The sequence below is a fragment of the Suncus etruscus genome, chromosome 6 (genome assembly GCF_024139225.1).
Source record: "Suncus etruscus isolate mSunEtr1 chromosome 6, mSunEtr1.pri.cur, whole genome shotgun sequence".
Taxonomy (NCBI): domain Eukaryota; kingdom Metazoa; phylum Chordata; class Mammalia; order Eulipotyphla; family Soricidae; genus Suncus; species Suncus etruscus.
In genome coordinates, this window is record NC_064853.1 from 2,880,031 (window position 1) to 2,897,509 (window position 17,479).

The window sequence follows — 17,479 nt, forward strand, 5'->3', positions numbered from 1 at the left end:
GAGGGCTAGGGCCCAACCAGCCCTGCTTGACCTGAGAGGCCTAGCACCCCACCCAGCTGCCAGTGGCAGGCAGGTGCCCAGGGAATCAGGCGCAGGCAGAGGCCTCACAATAGGGGCTTTGTGGGAGGGAAGTGATGGGCCTGAGGGAGCAGAGAAAATTAGAAGGTTCTGTGTATCAGTGGAAGCACAAGGAATGTTTCATCAAGCTCACTTGTAAATCAGGAACCCCCTACAAACACCTCTGGCTACTCCTGCAGACCTTTTTGTTTTGTTTTTGGGTCACACCTGTGGAATCCTCTGGGATGCCAGGGATCAAACCCAGGTCGCCCATGTGCAAAGCAAGAGCCCTCCACACTGTGCTATCACTCTGGCCCCTTGGGAGTAGCTTTTAAGGGAGTAGGAGCCCCTTCAGGAGATGGTAGAGATGTACCCGCCAGGTATCAGGCCCTGGAAACCTCCCTGAGCCAATAAATGAGCCCCATGCCCTCCCTCAATGGTCTACAGAGGGTGCGGCTGTTCAGCACCCTGCCTGGGCCTGAGTGGAGTCTGAGAGGCCCTTTGCAAGTCCACCTGGTGGGGATCAGTCTCCAGTCCTTAACTGGTCCTGAAATGTGTCATACGAGGGGTAAGGGAGACTGTAAGCCTGAACCCGGCCAGAGTGGTTTGCGCAGGGGCGCTGGGATAAAAGTACAGCAGGGAGTGGGTAGTGGGTGGGTGGGTGGGCCTCAAGGGTCAGAGGCTCTTGAGGTTGGTGCAGGTTGGAAAGTTGGCACAGCGGGAGGCAGGTAGGCACAGGATGCTCAGCAGGAACCACGGTCATAGGACCAAACAAAGAAAAGGAGAGAAAGACACCGCCTGGGCAGGTACCCGAAAAGGAAGAGCCCCTGGGGTAGGAAGGACAGGCAGAGGGGACAGCCAACTGGATGGGGCGATCAGACAGACAGGCCGCGCGGGCTCGACCCCCCAGCGAACGATGCGCATGGAGCCAGGAGCGGTGCCCAAGAGGGGGACGCCCTGGGCAAGTTGGCAAGGGCCGGCGGGCTGGGTCCCAGCCAACAGGAGTCAGTCGGCTGCGGCCAGCGCCCTTCTGGGTCCCAGCAAAGCCGTGGCTGGCCCCGCACGGGCCTTATTAAGCCGGGCGGGCTGCGCCGGGGCGCGGGATGCAGGCGCAGGGCGGGAAGCCGAGCCCGGGAGCCGGGGCGACGCGGGCCGCACCAAGTGCCCAAGTACCGGGAGGGGAGAGGCGGACACGAAGCAAGCCCCGCACCCTCTGATCCCGCCGGGTCCGGGCCATCTGCGTCTCCCGCAGCAGAACCCGGTTCCCGCACGAGGAGGTCCCGGAGCAGCCTGGCGCGCGGGGCCTCCCCGCGCACCCCAAAACCGAGCCGGGCGCCCCGGTTCCCCCGCAGCGCCGACCCGCGTGGCTGCGCCCGCCGCGGGCCACGTTACCTAGGAGACCGGCCAATCGCGGCCGTGGGCGCCCCACGAAAGTGCCCCCCCGAGACGGAGCCCGGAGCCAGGAGCCCGGAGCGCGGCGGGGCGCTGCAAACTCGGGGTACACGGCCCAGGGGGCCGCCCGGTCCGACACCCGCAGGAGAAACCTGGCAGCGACGCGGGCGTCAGACAGGCCGCAACGTCAGCGCCCAGTGACCAATCAGAGCGCGAGGCGAAGACCGCGCGAGCCAATCGGAGCGGCGCAAAGCCCTCTCTTTTGCATATCCGGCCACGCCCCTTCCCGTAACCAATAGGAAGTGGAGCTGGCTTGAAGGCCAGCCAATGAGGAGCCTCGGGGGGCGTGTCCGAGGGCATCCCACGAGGTGCGACACGGTGCGGGCGGAACCGAGCGGGAGTCGGGGGCGCTGGAGCCGCCGGAGCAGGGCGGGAAGGAAGATACGGAGCGGGGACGGGATCTGGAGCCGGCGCCCCCAGGTGAGTCCGGCTTGAGGGGGTCGCTGGGTTGGGATCTGGACCCCTCCAACCCCGGGGTGGCCGTGCTGTGAGCGGGCGTGCGTCCCGGGCGCCCCGGATCCCGCGGATTCTCTGTCCCCGCACCCGCCTCCGTCCTCAGCGCTGGCTCCTCTGCGTCTCCATCACCCCTGCAAAGCCTGCGCGCTGCCTGCCTGCACCCCGGCCTCTGCAATCTCAGCCCCCAACTGCATCCCCGCATTGCCCCCCAGCCCCTCGCCCTGCTCGCAGCCCAGCCTCCCCATGCCCATCACCTCCCAGCCAGCACCCCCCGCCAGCACCCTGCTACCCGCAGGGTCACCGGGCACCACCGGGTCCTCCAAGGTCTCCTCCCCTGCTGCAGGTTGGTGGTCCCCAACGCCGTCCTCCCTGCCCGAGCATCTCTCTCCCTCCCCGGGCCGTGCCCCCAGGGACCTTGAGGCTCCTTGACTGCACCCGCATCCCCACGCCCTGCCCCATGCAGGCCAGCTTTTTCCCCTCGGGTCCTCACCTCCCTCCCTGCATCCCTGCATCCCTCCCCGCCCTGGACCGTCTTTGTCCCCAGTGGGGTCTAAACCTCATCGTCTAAGGGCTGCTGTGATGAAGGGGGGGCCTCCAGAAGGGAACCGGTCAGACCCCTTCCCTGCCTGCTTCCCTGGCCACCCTCTCCCTCTGCACCCCGCACCCCCACTTCCCTGCTCTGCCTCACTTGGTGATTCAGCATTTTGGGGGGTTGGTAACTGCTTCCTAGCACGACCGGGCCGGAGCAAGGGGGTCTGGGCTCTGTGGTCCCCTGGGTGGCCTGAGGCTGCAGGGACGGAAAGGGCCCAAGGTGGGGAGCAGGGGAACTGCAGATGGGGAGTGGGTGCCTTTCCCTCCTTGTCCTTTGCTGCCCTGTGCTAAAACTACAGCCAGGGGGGTGCAGGAGAGGGTGACAGGAGTGTCTTAGCGCTAGGTGCGGGGGGGGGGGGGTGAAACTGGCTCTTAGCGCTTATGGAAATTAATGCATCACTGAGGGAACACTTAGTTCAGGCCACAGCTGTCCCCCTGCCTGTCATCCCAGCATTTCTCTCCCTGCACCTTCTCCTCCCCCTCAAAAACAACACCAGCCCCCTCCAATGTTAGGAAACTTGCTCGACTGCCAGCCCCATGCTGCAAGGCTGGGGGGGGGGGGGAACTGCTGCAGAGGGCAGAATCAGTCAGTGCGGGCTGGCCCCCCCAAAACACACGCACGCACACACATAGCTTCCACCCAGGCTCTGCCTGTGTCCTGGGGTGCCTTTTGGTCAGTACTGGGGCTGAGCAGGGTGGGGTGGGGGTCTCTGATGCTCATGCCCCTTTGGGGTCTGGGGGGCACTGGAGCAAGGGACCCCTAGGGGGTTGACAGCCCAGGGAGGGGGGTATTGCAGACAGCAGCAGGAGCCAGTCCTGTCTCCTCTGCGGCAGAGGAGGAAGCCAGGACTCTGGAGCAGTGCGTTGTGATTTGGCACTTTGGGGCTGGCAGGATGGGGACCCGTGAGACTTTCCTGTTTGTGGGTGCAGCCATGGAAATGGGGCGGGAACTGCTCGGGGAGCAGGGGACACTCAGGGACTGGCCCAGAGTCCCAGAGCCCTGGGAGCGCCAAGCTGGGGGACCCAGGAGGAGGGAGTAAGGCCCTCAGCAGGCATCCAGGCCAGGGACGCCCGCTACATTCTGGGCTCTCCAGCTGCAGGAAGCAGTCCGCCATATGTGCCTGTGGACCCCGACTCAGCTGTTGGACCAGTGTTGCTTTCAGGGGTGAGAGATACGCCCCACACAGAGAAACTCTGGGTCGTGGCCCCCTTGTAAGGACACGGAGGTCTCGGGGATGTGCCAACAGACAGAGGCAGTTAGAGGCCCAGGGCAGACTTAGAGTTGGGGATGCTGGGAGAGGACACAGACCCCTCCTCCACAGCACCACACAGATTCTCTTTCTGCACGATCCCCAGCTCCTTGGGCATGCTGGCTGGAATCACCCTCGCTCTGAGCATGTAGGACCCCCATTTATCGCAGAGAGGAACCCCTTTTATTCAGAGTGAGGACAGGGGATCTCCCCACACAGACCTTGTAGAGGAGAAAATGAACAAGGATTGGGGCCCAGAGAAGTGTGAGGGGGGCCCCTAGATACCCCTCACCCGCCCTACCCCAGACACGGAGGAGAGCGGCACCCCCCCCTCCCTCCAAGGCCAGCCTTCCTAGGAACCCAGCCTTGAAGGACGACCTCAGCTTGGTCATCCCTGACCATTTCCATGGTGATACCTCCTGACACCCCTGGGACTACCCCCTGCACAAATGCCCAAACAGCTGTGCCCAAGATAGGTAACAAGAGTCCCGGAAAGGCAGTCCATTACTGTCCAGATCCTGGAGCTCCTAGCAGACCTGGAATGGGGAGGGGGTCCCCTTGCCAGAAGTTGGTCTTGATCTCAGCAGAGACCCACCTCCCCCCAGCAGCCAGCGATTCAGAGTCTCTGTCCTGGGCCCTGTGGGGTTCAGGGTGCCCCCTTCTCTGGCAGGCAGTGCCACTGAGTGGCCTCCTGGGCACCATTCCCCCTATGTCTGCCATGTCCGCCATATCCACCTCCCTATGTACACTGATACCATCAGGAGACCAGACAAGACTAAGCCTGAGACATTCCTTCACCCCAGCAAGTTCCAGGCAGGGATAAGGACAAGGTGCGGCCCAATGGGGTATGTTCAAAGGAGCTCCTTGGGAGAGACCAATGACAGCATCCTAGAGGGAGAGCACAGTAGGGGTACCTGACCCTGCCCCAGCCAATAGTACCCAGGCCCTGGGCCTCAGCCGTGCCTACCCTCCACACTGAGGTTTTTGTATTTTGTTTTTATTTGGGGCCACATCTGGTGGTGCTCAAGGGTTACTCCCGGCTCTGTTATCAGAAATCACTCCTGGCAGGCACAGGGAGCCCTATGGGATGCCGGAGATTGAACCTGGTTTAAAGGTGTGCAAGGCAAACGACCTCCCTGCTGTGCTATTGCTCTGACCCCAACACACTGAGTTTAGAGGGTCCAATTTCCAGTGCAGCCCAGCACAGAGGAAGGTTCTAGAATGCTGCTACCCTGAGCTTCATGCTGGGCTGGGGGGTGGAACATGGGGCCTGACCACTGTGGGTGCTGCAGGAACATGTGTTGCTGTAGGAGGGGTACCCAGGACCCCTGACTCCAGCTCTCTGGCTGCTGGGCACACATGGTCCAGGCGCGAGTTGGGCCTGGGCATTGCCAAGGTGGGCAGGGCCCACATCCGGGTACAAGGTCCTCCTGATGAGAACCCTGAGCAAAATTTGAGGGGGCTATGGGAGGAAGTCAAGAGGAGGCAGAAAGGGCAGGACAGGCCAGAGGAGCAGTACAAGGTCCTCCTGATGAGGATCCTGAGCAAATTTTGAGGAGGAAGCCAAGAGGAGCCAGGAAGGGCAGGACAGGCAGAGAAACAGAGGTGGGGAGGAGGGACTGGAAACCCCTGGGGCTGAGCCCATCCCAAGTCAGCCACCTCATGCCCAGCTCAGCACCAGCTGCTGCGCCTGTAAGAACAATGGGGCTTGGGAGGAGCCAAACATCCCCCAAGTGGCTGGATCCAACCCTCCTCCCCTAGCCTATGGCCTGCCCTGCCACCTATGTGGAGGAAACACCCCTTTTCTGTCCTTCAAGTTCCCAGAAAGAGTTTCCCACCTAGGGGACCCTTCCCGGGGCCAGTGACCTCTGGGCTGGGCTCAGCTTTGCAGGCCTGTGTGTGGCGGGCTGGGGAACCCTTCACGGATAGTGGAGATCCCTCTTCAGTTGCCCTGTCCCAGGGTTCCATCTCAGCTGTCTCTGGACACTGCCCTCCACCTCTTTCTGGGTCCCCAATTCTGTTGTCGTGGGCCCACTGTCCACAGTATAAAGTCCTGTCAGGAGCACCCCCGAGATGCAGGGCCCAGCTGGGCTGTCCCTCGAGTAGATGAGGCCAGGAAGCTTAAGCCTCCTCAGGGAAGGGAAGGACATGACACCGGAACCAGAACAAACCCCAATGAACTGCCTCTACCTCTGGGACCTGAACCCACCTCAGGGAGGCCTGGACCCATCTCAGAAGAGTCAGAACCCACCTTAGCAGGGGCCACCACAACAAGAGTGACTGCAGTGGCCACACCTCTGCAGAAAGGAGCAGGTATCTGGACACCATCACCCCAACTGTGACTCCATCCTGAGCAGCCCTTCCCCAGAGCAGGAACAGGGCCCAGGACATTGGGTGGCACGCTCCCAACACTCCCTCTCCTGTGCTAGCTGCAAGGCCTGAGCTCAGGGCTCAAGTCACAGGTGAGGAGAGGCCAGGCATTACTGGGGTACCCATGAGAGACGAGGGGTGGTACTGGAGTGTCCATAGGGGACTAGGTCCAGTTTCGGAGCTCTCACAGTGAGATGTGGTGCCAGGCCTGACCCCGTGGCTAAGCTGGTTTCATAAATGCTTCCAAGTCTCAGTAGGGAATCCCATGGGGTGTAAGGATGGGGTTGGGGTGCAGGAGTCCTGGGCTTGCCCCCTACCTTGGAGAACAGGCTCTATTGCCCCCCTCAGACCTGCTCAGGGGCTCTTGGGCATGTCACACACTGTGGCCGGGGTCTATCCCACACCCCACAAAGGTACCTCCTACCGACCCTCAGAGAAGGGGTTGGGGAACTGCTCTGGGTCCCCATCTCACTCCAGCTATCCTCCGTACCCCCAAACACAGGACCCTTGTGCCCCCACCCCAACTGGGAAGGTTCCTAACAGCAGGAGGCCGGGGTGCAGCTGGGCCCTGTGGGGTGGCGTGTCCCCCTCCCACGACCGTAACCATGGTGATATGGAGCTGGAGCCGCCAACCTACCACCTGCTGGGCCTCGGGTGCCAAAGCCTGTGTGGGGACCCGGACAGCGGGAGGACCGGCACTGGGCCAGGCCCCCGGGAATGACTCCAAGCTTCAGGCCACACCCCAATGCGGGTTCTGAAGCTTTGGCTTAGCAGGGCTGGGTCTCCTCATCCAGTCTCCTCATCTGAGAGTGAAACTAAGGCTGGCAGAACTAGGGTGCAGCAGACCCTCAAGGCCCCATCCTGTGACCTGTCTGACCCTTTCTGTCCCACCTGGGCCTGGCACACAGTGCCATCCTGTGCCCGGCCAGGTAGTGCATGAGCCCTGCTCTAGACGGGAGGCTCTGCCCCTCATGGAGACCATCGGAGAGGGGGTTCTAGCAGTGTTATGCTGCTCCTCCGAGCCAGGGCTCCCCCTTTCCCAAAGCTGGACAGCCTAGCTCATGTTGGCCTTTCGGGGTGGGGGGGGGGGGCGGCACACCCGGCTGTCGGCCCATCTTTGTTGGTGATATTGGTGATGTGAGAAGCAGGGACCCCAGTTCAGGTCAGAGGGCAACACTGACTCTCTTGAGCCCACAGACTGAAGCTGAAATCCAGGAGTGAGGGCCCAAACCTCTACCTGGCCACCTCTGGGTCACTCTTGGGGGCCTGGGTCCCCTGTTCTGGCCTCTTGACAAGCATTTGGGTCCACACTTGAGGCTGGCCCATGCTGTCATCTCCCAAAGGCAGCCACTCCCCCTAGGGCCTTCCCCAGAGCATTTGCCCCAGGGCACAGTCTCACCACGACCCAAGCAACAAGAGGTACCCATGGGAGGGCCGGGCATCCTGCCCAGAGTTGCCCCAGCAGGAGTATGCCCTGCACCCAGACCAGCTGTGCCCGTACCAGAGGAGCTGCGGTGCTGTGGGCACACGTCCAGCTGCCTGGCACAGACAGAGCAGCCCCACACAGACCCCAACTGCCTGGCACCGACCCAGCTGCCTGCCCTGGGTGCAACCTCGCTCCCGTACCACCAGACCATGAGTGGTGTTGGTGCTGAGACACATCATAATGCAGAGATGGTTCCAAGACTGTCCCTTGCTCCACATGGCCTGTTCCTGAGTGCAGATCCCCAGGGGAGCTAAGGGCAGGCGTTAGGGGGTGGAAGCCTGTGCTTCGGTGTGGGGAGGGATTGTCCCTGTGTTTGGTGACAGTAAATGATGTGGAGGACACTGGGGTGGTGACAGATGGTATTGATGATGGTGTCACAATAATGACAGTGGTGACATTAATGATGTTAAAGGTGGCAATAGTGATGCTGGTGGTGGTATTGATAATGATGATGCTGGAGCTGATGGCGCTGCCCGTGGTCATGGTGGCAGTACAGGTGACCATGGTAAGGGAGAAGAGAGCAGCCGCCACCATCATGACCTCAGCAGCTACCATTTGTCCCATCAGCTCTAGCCACCCCTGCTCACGCCTGAGTGCTCCCCTGACCCCAGACCACGCCCGCCTGCCCCACAATGACACGGGATCTGACCCCTGCCCTTGGCACTGAGAAAACGTGTCCTGCACCCTGGACTCCCTCCGCCATGTGGGTGCTTGCTCCTACAGGGGCGCCCAGAAGCCAAGAGCAGAAGCAAAGGAGGCTCTGCCTACCCTCGTGGACCCCTGACTTCTGCTCTGTCTATTCCAGGGGATTCCATCTCCCGCTTTCCCACTAGGCTGTGGGAACAATGTACATGTCTGAGCCCCCCCCCCATTCTGCAGCCTTGAGGATGTGTTTCTGCTGGGGTGCTCGGAGAACCCCCAGAGACTGCATATCCCCCGCAGTAGCCCCACTGGCCACAAATATTTTCACTGGAAAATTTTTTCTGGGTGGCCCATGGGGCTCCCCAACTAACTGTGCTCTGCTCCCCACTTCGCTGGGCAGTGCCTACATGGCTGTGGGGGGCTCCTGTGTCCCACTCCGAGAATCAATTTGATGCTCTGCAGCCATCAGGGTCTTAACTTTATGCCTCCTGGACCTCTTCACTGATGCTCATGCAGGAAGAGCTGTAGAAGGGGGGGACATTGGGGCCCTGCGGGCACCCCTATCCTCTCTACCACGTCCCCCCCACCCCCACCCCCACTTCCTCACATGTGACTAGAGGGGCACAGGGCCAGGCAGGGACTTGCTGGCCCAGAGGCTGGTGCTAAAGCCATCACCCCCTCTGTCTCAGCCCCTAAGGCAGGACCCCAAGGTGGGTTGGGGGCCTCACAGCCACTTGGAGAGCTCTTCCAGACCTGCCTAGTGTGGACCGTCCTCCCTCTCCACCCCCTCCCCACACAGCTCCGTCTGTTGCATCTTGAAGGCCTGTTTCCAGCAGTAAGACCTGCTTCGGGTCTGACCTCAACATCACCCTGACCTCCACTGGGCCGGAGGACGGAGGACATCAGCTTTGCATGTTGTAGCCCCAGGGTTTCCCCTGAGTACCTCTGGGAGTAGCCCTCAAAATTAGGCCTTGGGTCAGAGAGATAATGGTGGGAATAAGGAGGTCCCTTGCACACAGCTGATCCTAGTTTGATCCTCAGCACTACATACAGTAAGAGCAGAGGCAAAAATCAGCCCTGAGGGGCCGGAGAGATAGCATGAAGGTAAAGCATTTGCCTTACATGCGGAAGGATGGTGGTTCGAATCCCGGCATCCCATATGGTCCCCCATGCCTGCCAGGGGCAATTTCTGAGTGTAGAGACATCCAAAAAACAAAAACAAAAATAAATCAGCCCTGAGTACCACTGGGTGTGGTCCCAAAACCAAAAAACCAGGACTAGGGTCCAGAACAATAGCACAGTGGTAGGCCATTTGCCTTGCACGTGGCTGACCCAGGACAGACCTGGGTTCAATCCCCAACACCCCATGTGGTCTCCCAAGCCAGGAGCGATTTCTGAGTGCAGAGTCAGGAGGGGCCCCTGAGCATTACCGGGTGTTGCCCAAAAGCAAAACAGGAATGGTTGATCCTGATCATGGTCACAGGCACTGGGGATTGGCTTTCACTTTTGGAGAGGCAATTTGACCTTCTGAGGTGAGCCAAATAACCTTTTTTTTTTATTTTAGTTTTTGGGCCACACCTGCAGCTCTCAGGGGTTACTCCTGGCTCTGTGCTCAGGAATCACTCTGCCAGTGGTGCTCAGGGGACCCGATGGCATGCTGAGGATCAAACCCGGGTCAGCCACATGCAAAGCAAATGCCCTCCCCATTGTGCTATTGCTCTGGCCCCTCGTCAAATAACTTATGTGTGTGTGTGTGTGTGTGTGTGTGTGTGTGTGTGTGTGTGTGTGTGTGTGTGTGTGTGTGGTTTTTGGGTCACACCCGGCAGTGCTCAGGGGTTATTCCTGGCTCCAGGCTCAGAAATTGCTCCTGGCAGGCACGGGGGACCATATGGGATGCCGGGATTTGAACCAATGACCTCCTGCATGAAAGGCAAATGCCTTACCTCCATGCTATCTCTCCGGCCCCAAATAACTTTTAACCCAAGATTTCCCCCATTTGTGCCCCTTCTGGAAGCTTCCATGTTCTCCCTCAGGTCTGATGACTTTTTTACCTTGTTGCTGACTTGAGCAGGCGCATGTTGAAGGCTGGACACGGGGCAGTAGGAACAGGCTTAGCTGGACGTGGGCCCAGAGCGAGTGGTTCATTCCAATTTGGGGCCACTTGGGAAGGAGGGACACCCCGTTTCTTGTCTGGCCTACAGGGAAGTTTGGGACCTGGAGGATACCAGGTGAGAGTGAATGGTCCTTGGGTCAGGTAGAAATGCCCCATGGTGCACCTGTGTATCTGGGACCAGGGCTATCTTTGGGGATCACTGTGAGTACCTCAGGGGTCCCACAGAAGAAAATGGGGGAGTTGTGGAGCCAAAGGGCTGGTTCCATCATAGCTGCTCCAGGTGGATACAAACCAGAGTCCCCCCAGTTCTCCCCGCCTGCCCACCCAACCCCTACCTCCACCTGGCATCCCAGCCCACATTCCCTCGGCCCCTCCCTGAACCCCTCTGCTGAGTCAGACTTTGCAGCTCTGGCTCCAGCGAGCTGTAAAGGCTCCTGGGCTCATGCCCTCCCCATCACTTGTCTCTGCTCCTCACTCTCCCCCCCCCCAGTGCTCCCCCAAGCTCATCCCTGCTGGCTTAGTTCCACATGGCAGCTACGAGAGGATCTCATGTCACGCCAGCCCCTCTCAGGTCACCCCCAAGATGGGCTCTGACACACCCCACCACACTCCCCCCACCTCAGTGTCACCGTCCTCCTCCTCCCAGTCTGCTCTGCGGCCTGTGTCCGGGACTGGCCACTCTGCCCAAGGCATTAACCCTCCCGCAGGAGGCCAGGCGCAAAGTTGTGCATATCCTTACAGCCGCCAAAAGGAATTGACGGGGTAGCAGGTGCAGTTGAGATGCTGCCTGGGCCCCTTTGAGCTGAAAATGAGTGGGGGGGGCAGGGGCATCGTTGCAGCCTTGGAGGAGGGAGAGCTTCCTCACTGGCATTGCTGGGAGGGGCCCTGGCCTGTGCCAGGTTCCCTACAGACTCGGAGGGTTAAAGGATGGTGCTAACTGTCTGCGCCCCAGAAGGAAGCACCTTGTGCCCAGTGGTGGCCCGGAACAGTCACCATCAGGGACAGAAGCTGGGAGTGAAGAGAGGGTGGAGACTACAGGGGGAGAAGCGGGGTCGGGCCCCACAGTCTCCTGAGAGTCCTCCGACAACCTCTATGACGGTCACCTCATCTCCCAAGGAGCCCCTTCTTCTCCCCTGGCCTAGTTGTGGCACCAGGCCCCCCTCCTTGAACACAGACACAGTCTGTAGGAATGTGCTCAGAGCACTGAGACCATCTCGGCCACCAGGGGGCCTGAGTATGCCCATTCCTCGCCCAGCCTGCACCCCACATGGGATCCCCAGTTCCCTTTCTTTCACATTCCCAGCAGGGCCTGAAACGGGGTCCTCCAGGAACTTGGGGAAACCCCTGGGCTCCCAGAATAGAGCTGGCACCAGGGCCCCACATATAGGGGACTCACGGCCTCTGAACCCCAACGTCTGCTCACTTACTTCCTGCCACTCCCTGAGGTGGGTGAAGAATGCCTGAGGACAGGGCACCCCACATGCTAAGTGGGAGCACACCCTGGAGACACTGGAACAGCTCTGGAGGGTCCCATAGCCTACCCTACCAGGAGCCTGTAGGCGACTGGAGAGGGTCTTAGTTGTCGACCAGGGCTGCCCAAAATCCAGACCCCACATCTTCCACTCAGCTCGGGGCCCCCAAGCCTTCTGCACCTACTAACTCATGCATCTGAGGAACAGGCAGCTCTTGGAAAATTCGGGTTCTCCTTTCCCTAACACCCCAATTCAGCCTTTTTCATGCCCTCCTTCCCTCTTCAAGGAGACACAGGGGAACACCCTGCTCTGAGCATCCTGTAGCCCTAAGGTCCTGCCCACTGGTCAGGGGACACCAGGGGCCGAGGAGGTAGGAGGTGTCAGGAGGGCCGGGACCCCAGGGTTTGGGGTGAGTTTTTGGAGACAGGAGACCTGAGCTCATCTGCACCCCCTCCCCATGCGGCAGCACCACTATGCGCGTTAAAAACACCCAAGACTTCCCCAGGGCCAGGCGCGAAGGGGCAAGAAGGGGCAAGAAGGCCTCTTCACAGTTAAGGCCCAAAATAACCAGGCAGGAAGACTCGCCCAAAATAGTGCAGCCTCCAGGGGGTGGTGGGCCCACCTGCTGTCCTGCACCCCAGAGCTTGGGGACACGGTGTAGGGCCACCACAGAGCCCCCCCCCAAAGCCTTTCGAGCCTATCAGACAGGGCTCTGTTATTGACGCAATGACCAGAAAGTGGGCACAGGAGGGTCTCTGCCCTCTCCCCCGCAGCCCCCTGCTAGACTGCGGGGCCAAGGACTCTGCATCTTTTTTAGGGGCGGGGGTCACAGCCATCAGCACTCAGGGGTTACTCCTAGCTCTATGCTCAGAAATAGCTCCTGGCAGGCTCGGGGGACCATATGGGATGCCGGGATTTGAACCACCGTCCTTCTGCATGCAAGGCAAACGCCCCACCTCTATGCTATCTCTCCAGCCCCGGCTCCACATCTTTAACCCTGGAGGGGCTGCCCTTCCTCCTTGATGTTGGGTGTTTTTCCTAATATTTATTATAGTGCTGTGATTTACCATGTTGTTCCAAATACAGTCGTTTCAGGCATTCATGTTCCAACACTGACCCCCCCCCATCGTGAGACCTTCCCTCCACCGGTGTCCCCAGTTCCCAACACCCACCACCTCAATCTGCTCCCTCACAGGCACAAACAAATTCACTTCATATTGTTGGTTATAACATAAAAGCTAGTAAAATGGTCAAAACTTAGATCAATAAAGGTCTGTTTCATTTATTTATTTATTTATTTTGGTTTTCGGGCCACACTCGGTGACACTCAGGGATTACTCCTGGCTATGTGCTCAGAAATCGCTCCTGGCTTGGGGGGACCATATGGAACACAGGAGGCTAGAACTGCTCTGTCCTAGGTCAGCTGTGTACAAGGCAGATGCCCTACCGCTGCACCATCACTCCAGCCCAAGGTCTGTTTTAGATGATTGTCTGTTTGTCTCTCCCTGGTGTTACCATAGTCAGTGTCTGAGGATTCCCTGGGCTGTGATTGGTGATGGTTGAATTTCTGTGTTACTCTTCAGGCTCCCTGAGCTTGGGAGATTCCCATGGAACTTTCCCATCAGATTTCCTGGGGTCCTGCTGGGCTGACAATACTATAAATATTGAGGTGTACGTTATTGCGTGGTCCAGGATTTATAGATCTGAAACAAATATGTTAACTTGGCAGTTTGATGAGGTTAAGTGGCAGGGCTGGGCCATTTCTGTCTGAGGGTCTAGGAGGTGGTGCTGGGCTGATTTGTTCATGCAGAAAAAGGGTCTGGCCCCGTTTTCTGAGAAGGCCACAGAGGGATCAACCCGAATTGGTCTACTCCGAAAGAGTCCTACACACAGGAGGATGCTGGATGGGCCTAGGGACCCTGAGTGCCACATGTCCCTGGAATTAAGGGTCCCTGTGATAAGAACTGAGGGTTTGTGAGACAGGAATGGAGGGTTCATGTAACAGGAACAGAGGTCACTGGCACAAACTGAGTCTGTGTGATGGAAGCTGAGACTGTCATTAGCTGAGGTCCCTGTAACAGAAACTGACAGTCCCTCTTTCAGGAGCTGAGAGTCCTATGCCAAATACTAAGCATCCCTGAGATTGAACTGAGGGTCCCTGTGACAGGAACTGAGGGTCCTTCTGACTGAGATGAGGGTGATTGTGACAGAAACTAATGATCCCTGTGACTAACCTGAGGTCCCTGTGCTGACTGACCTGAGGGTTCCTGTGATTGAGCTGAGGGTCCCTGTAAGCAGGATCTGAAGGTCTCTGTGACTAAAATAATGGTCCCTGTGACAGGAATTGAGGGTCTTGTGACAGGAACTGAGGAACCCTCTGAGCTGTGGATACTTGTGACTGAGCTGAGGATACCTGTGATTGAACTGAGGGTCCCTGTGATTGAACCAAGGGCCCCTGTGACTGAACTGAGGGTCCCTCTGACAGGAACCAAAGGTCCCTGTGGCTGAGCTGAGGGTCCCTGTAGCAGGATCTGAAGGTCTCTATGACTAAAATATGAGTCTCTGTGACAGAACTGAGGAGCCCTCTGAGCTGAGGGTCCCTGTGACTGAACCGAGGGTTCCTGTGACAAAACCTTAAGGTCCCTATGACAAAAACTGAGACTCTCAGGGACTGAGCTGAGGGTCCTTTTGACTGAACTGTGGTTCCCTGTGACTGAACTGAGCTGAGCATCCTTGTGGCAGGATCTCAAGGTCCCTGTGACGGAGCGGAGGGACCCTGTGACAGGAACTGAGGATTCCTGTTCCGGGTCATTTCCTGGTGGAGGTGGAGATGGAGAGTGCTGGGTCTTCCCACTTTCTTCCTCTGTCCTGCAGTCACCCACATTCTCCCACTGGCCCTCAGGCCCCAGCACCCCACACTGTTCTGTCTCCTCCCCTTGGGCTCTGTCACCCTGTGGGGACTCATCGCAGACACCTCATTCTTTGTATAATGTTTTCTTTGCACAGCTGCCCCCGGCACGGCCATTCCCTGAATCAAATGGGCCCAGAGTCAGAGAGGGCTGGAGACCTTAAGGGTATCCTGGGAATTTGTGGGGCAAAGGCTGGGGCATTCACAGGGTCTACAGGGGTCCAGTCCTGGCCCTGCCCTTAGCCCCCACATGGCTTTTCCAGCTGGTGCCCGTCAGGGCCCGGATGCAAGCAACAGACTCTGTCCCAAACCCCCACATTGCTTAGCAGGACCCATCGCCTTCGGAGTCACCCTAATTTGAATTCTCACACCAGGCTGAGCTTCCAGGGCCCTCTGCGCCTCTGGCACCCATCAAGGCATTTAAACCCTGCACTCTGCATGCGTCCTGGTCCCTGAGAAGGGCCCCACGGTCAAGCAGCTGAGCCGTGCCCCGCCCACACTCCCTGCCACCCCAACAGGAAGTTTGGGGCTGTCTGGGGCGGGGCGCCCTGAGTCCAGAGGCCACACCCTGCCCCTCCTCAATGACTGCTGACTTCAGTCCACCCGGCCTGGCCACCATCACCCCCTGACAAAATGGGCTTGTCCCAGGCACCCCGACTCAGCAAAAGGTACAGCAGCAGGTACGGGGATTTGGGGTGCATCTCCCTGCACATCTTGAGTTTTGAGGGGTGAACCCTGGCTCCCAGTTAATGGGGTTCTGCTCCACACACAGCGCCTCAGCCCTCTGGCATCACCTGCTTTCACCCAGATCTGACTTGGAAGATCAGGGGTTTAAGGGGACTCTCACTCCATCCTGCTGGGCAAGGTCAGCTATGCTCCTGGTCCCTGTGGCACAGGGGATCTTGGGGAGCCCCTCTGTGACCCAATACCTGAGTGCACGAAGGATGTGGGTGCAGAGGGTAACACCTGGGAAGAGACTCTGAGCCTACATCCTGAGCCTGGAAGCTTCTGTCTCTACCGGGTCACTCCAGGCCACACCCGTCTGCAAAGCTGGGGACCCCTCATGCCACATGCAGCCAAGCCGCAGACCCCACGGGAGTTTCCAGCCTTTGTTTCCCCTCAGGGAGGGAGAGCCGCAGCCCCCAGCATGTGGGATTTTGGGGTCAGACTCCAGCACATGCGGGGTCCTTGGAGCATGGAAGGCGTGCTGGTGGGGAGACTTGGGGCACTCTTTTTGTTTGTTTTCTTGTTTGTTTGTTTGGGGACCACACCCAGCAGTGCTCAATGATTACTCCTGGCAGTGCTCAGGGGACCCTATGGGATGCTGGGGATCAAACCCAGGTATATTGCGTGCAAAGCTAACGCCCTCCCCACTTAGCTATGGCTTCATTTGAGGTGTTCTTGATAGACCCATTTCCAGCTGTGGTTTTGGGGTGCTCTGATGGGGCCCAGGAGTCCCTGTGCCATGGTGGACTCCAGAGGTGTCTTGGGCATGTCTCTGCCCCATCCTCCACTTCTGTGCTGCACTCCACTCCAGGCTGGCTGCAGCTTGGAGAGTTCCGCCACCCCCTCAGGCCGCCCTTGTGCCTTCCCCCTGCGGCCTCTGAGCGGGAACCAGGCCCGTGCAGTGCTGAGAGACTGGGCTGCACCCTTGGCACCCAGCAGCACCCGCCCTGGACCCAGGACCATGCCGGCAGGCAGACTGGTGGGCGGGCGGACTGGGGGTTATGCAAGCGGCTTCCTGGCCGTGTGGTCGGGGCAGCTCCACCTCTTCCTGTTGCTTTGTGGGCGTAAGCCCACAGCCCCACAGCCCCACAGGAGGTGGTTTGTGCCATGGACTCTCATGTGTCGCTGGGGCACAAGGTCTGCCCTTGAGCCTGGGGGAATTCTGGGAGGTCCCTGTGCCTGCTGCCCCTTGGAGGGTCCCTGACCCCCAGAAGTGTTGATGGAGACATTTTCCTTTGGGGCTGAGCGGAACACTGCATGTAGAGTCTCCTCACAGCTGGAGGGAGCTATGTTCTTGTTCAAAGTAGACTTTCGGGTGCTCAGTGGTGGCTTCTAAGAAGAGGACCTGTAGGGGCTAGAATGAGGGCACAGTGAGGAGGGCATCTGCATTGCACACAGATGACCCGGGTTTGATCCCCAACATCCCATAGAGTCCCCGAGCCTGCCAGAAGTGATCCCTGAGCACAGAACCAGGAGGAACCCCTGAGTGCCGCCATGTGTGACCCAAAATAGGAGGGGTGCCATAAGTGTAGTGGGGTGCAGAGATGTAGGTGTTTGCACTGGCCTGAGTGCTCTGTCAGCTTCTAGAATTTTCCGGTAACAAACTGTGGTCTCAGGGACAGCCGGCTGACCCCACCCCTGTCATTGCCCTGAGTACCCCCCGCCCAGGAGCAGTCCCCAGAATAAATGGTCCATCCCCCCCCACCCCATCCTTGTCCCTGTGCAGACCCACAGGGGCGGGTCTGGGCCTAAGGCCAGACCATTTGCTCCTCACAGGCTGAATCCCAGTCATTCATTCATTCATTCATTCGTTTGTTCATGTAACCATCTTATTGTGCTCACAGCTGCAAATAAGCACTGTCTCCCTGCTCCCTGCAGCCATGTGGAATGGAGGGGGACAGATGGGTCAGGAGGACAAAGGGACATGGGTCCTGAGGTCACGGAAGATGGGCAGGG

General features: G+C 59.1%; 1 protein-coding gene across 2 annotated transcripts in view; it reads left to right on the forward strand.

Annotated features, from left to right (window-relative positions):
- Window positions 1–1,807: 1,807 nt before the first annotated feature.
- KCNAB2 (potassium voltage-gated channel subfamily A regulatory beta subunit 2) overlaps window positions 1,808–17,479 on the forward strand; it is a 40,068-nt gene continuing 24,396 nt past the window's right edge. For both annotated transcript variants that reach the window (XM_049775357.1, XM_049775358.1), the window contains exon 1: window positions 1,808–1,929. The gene's annotated coding sequence lies outside the window, so the exon portion shown is untranslated. The remainder of the gene's footprint in view (window positions 1,930–17,479) is intronic.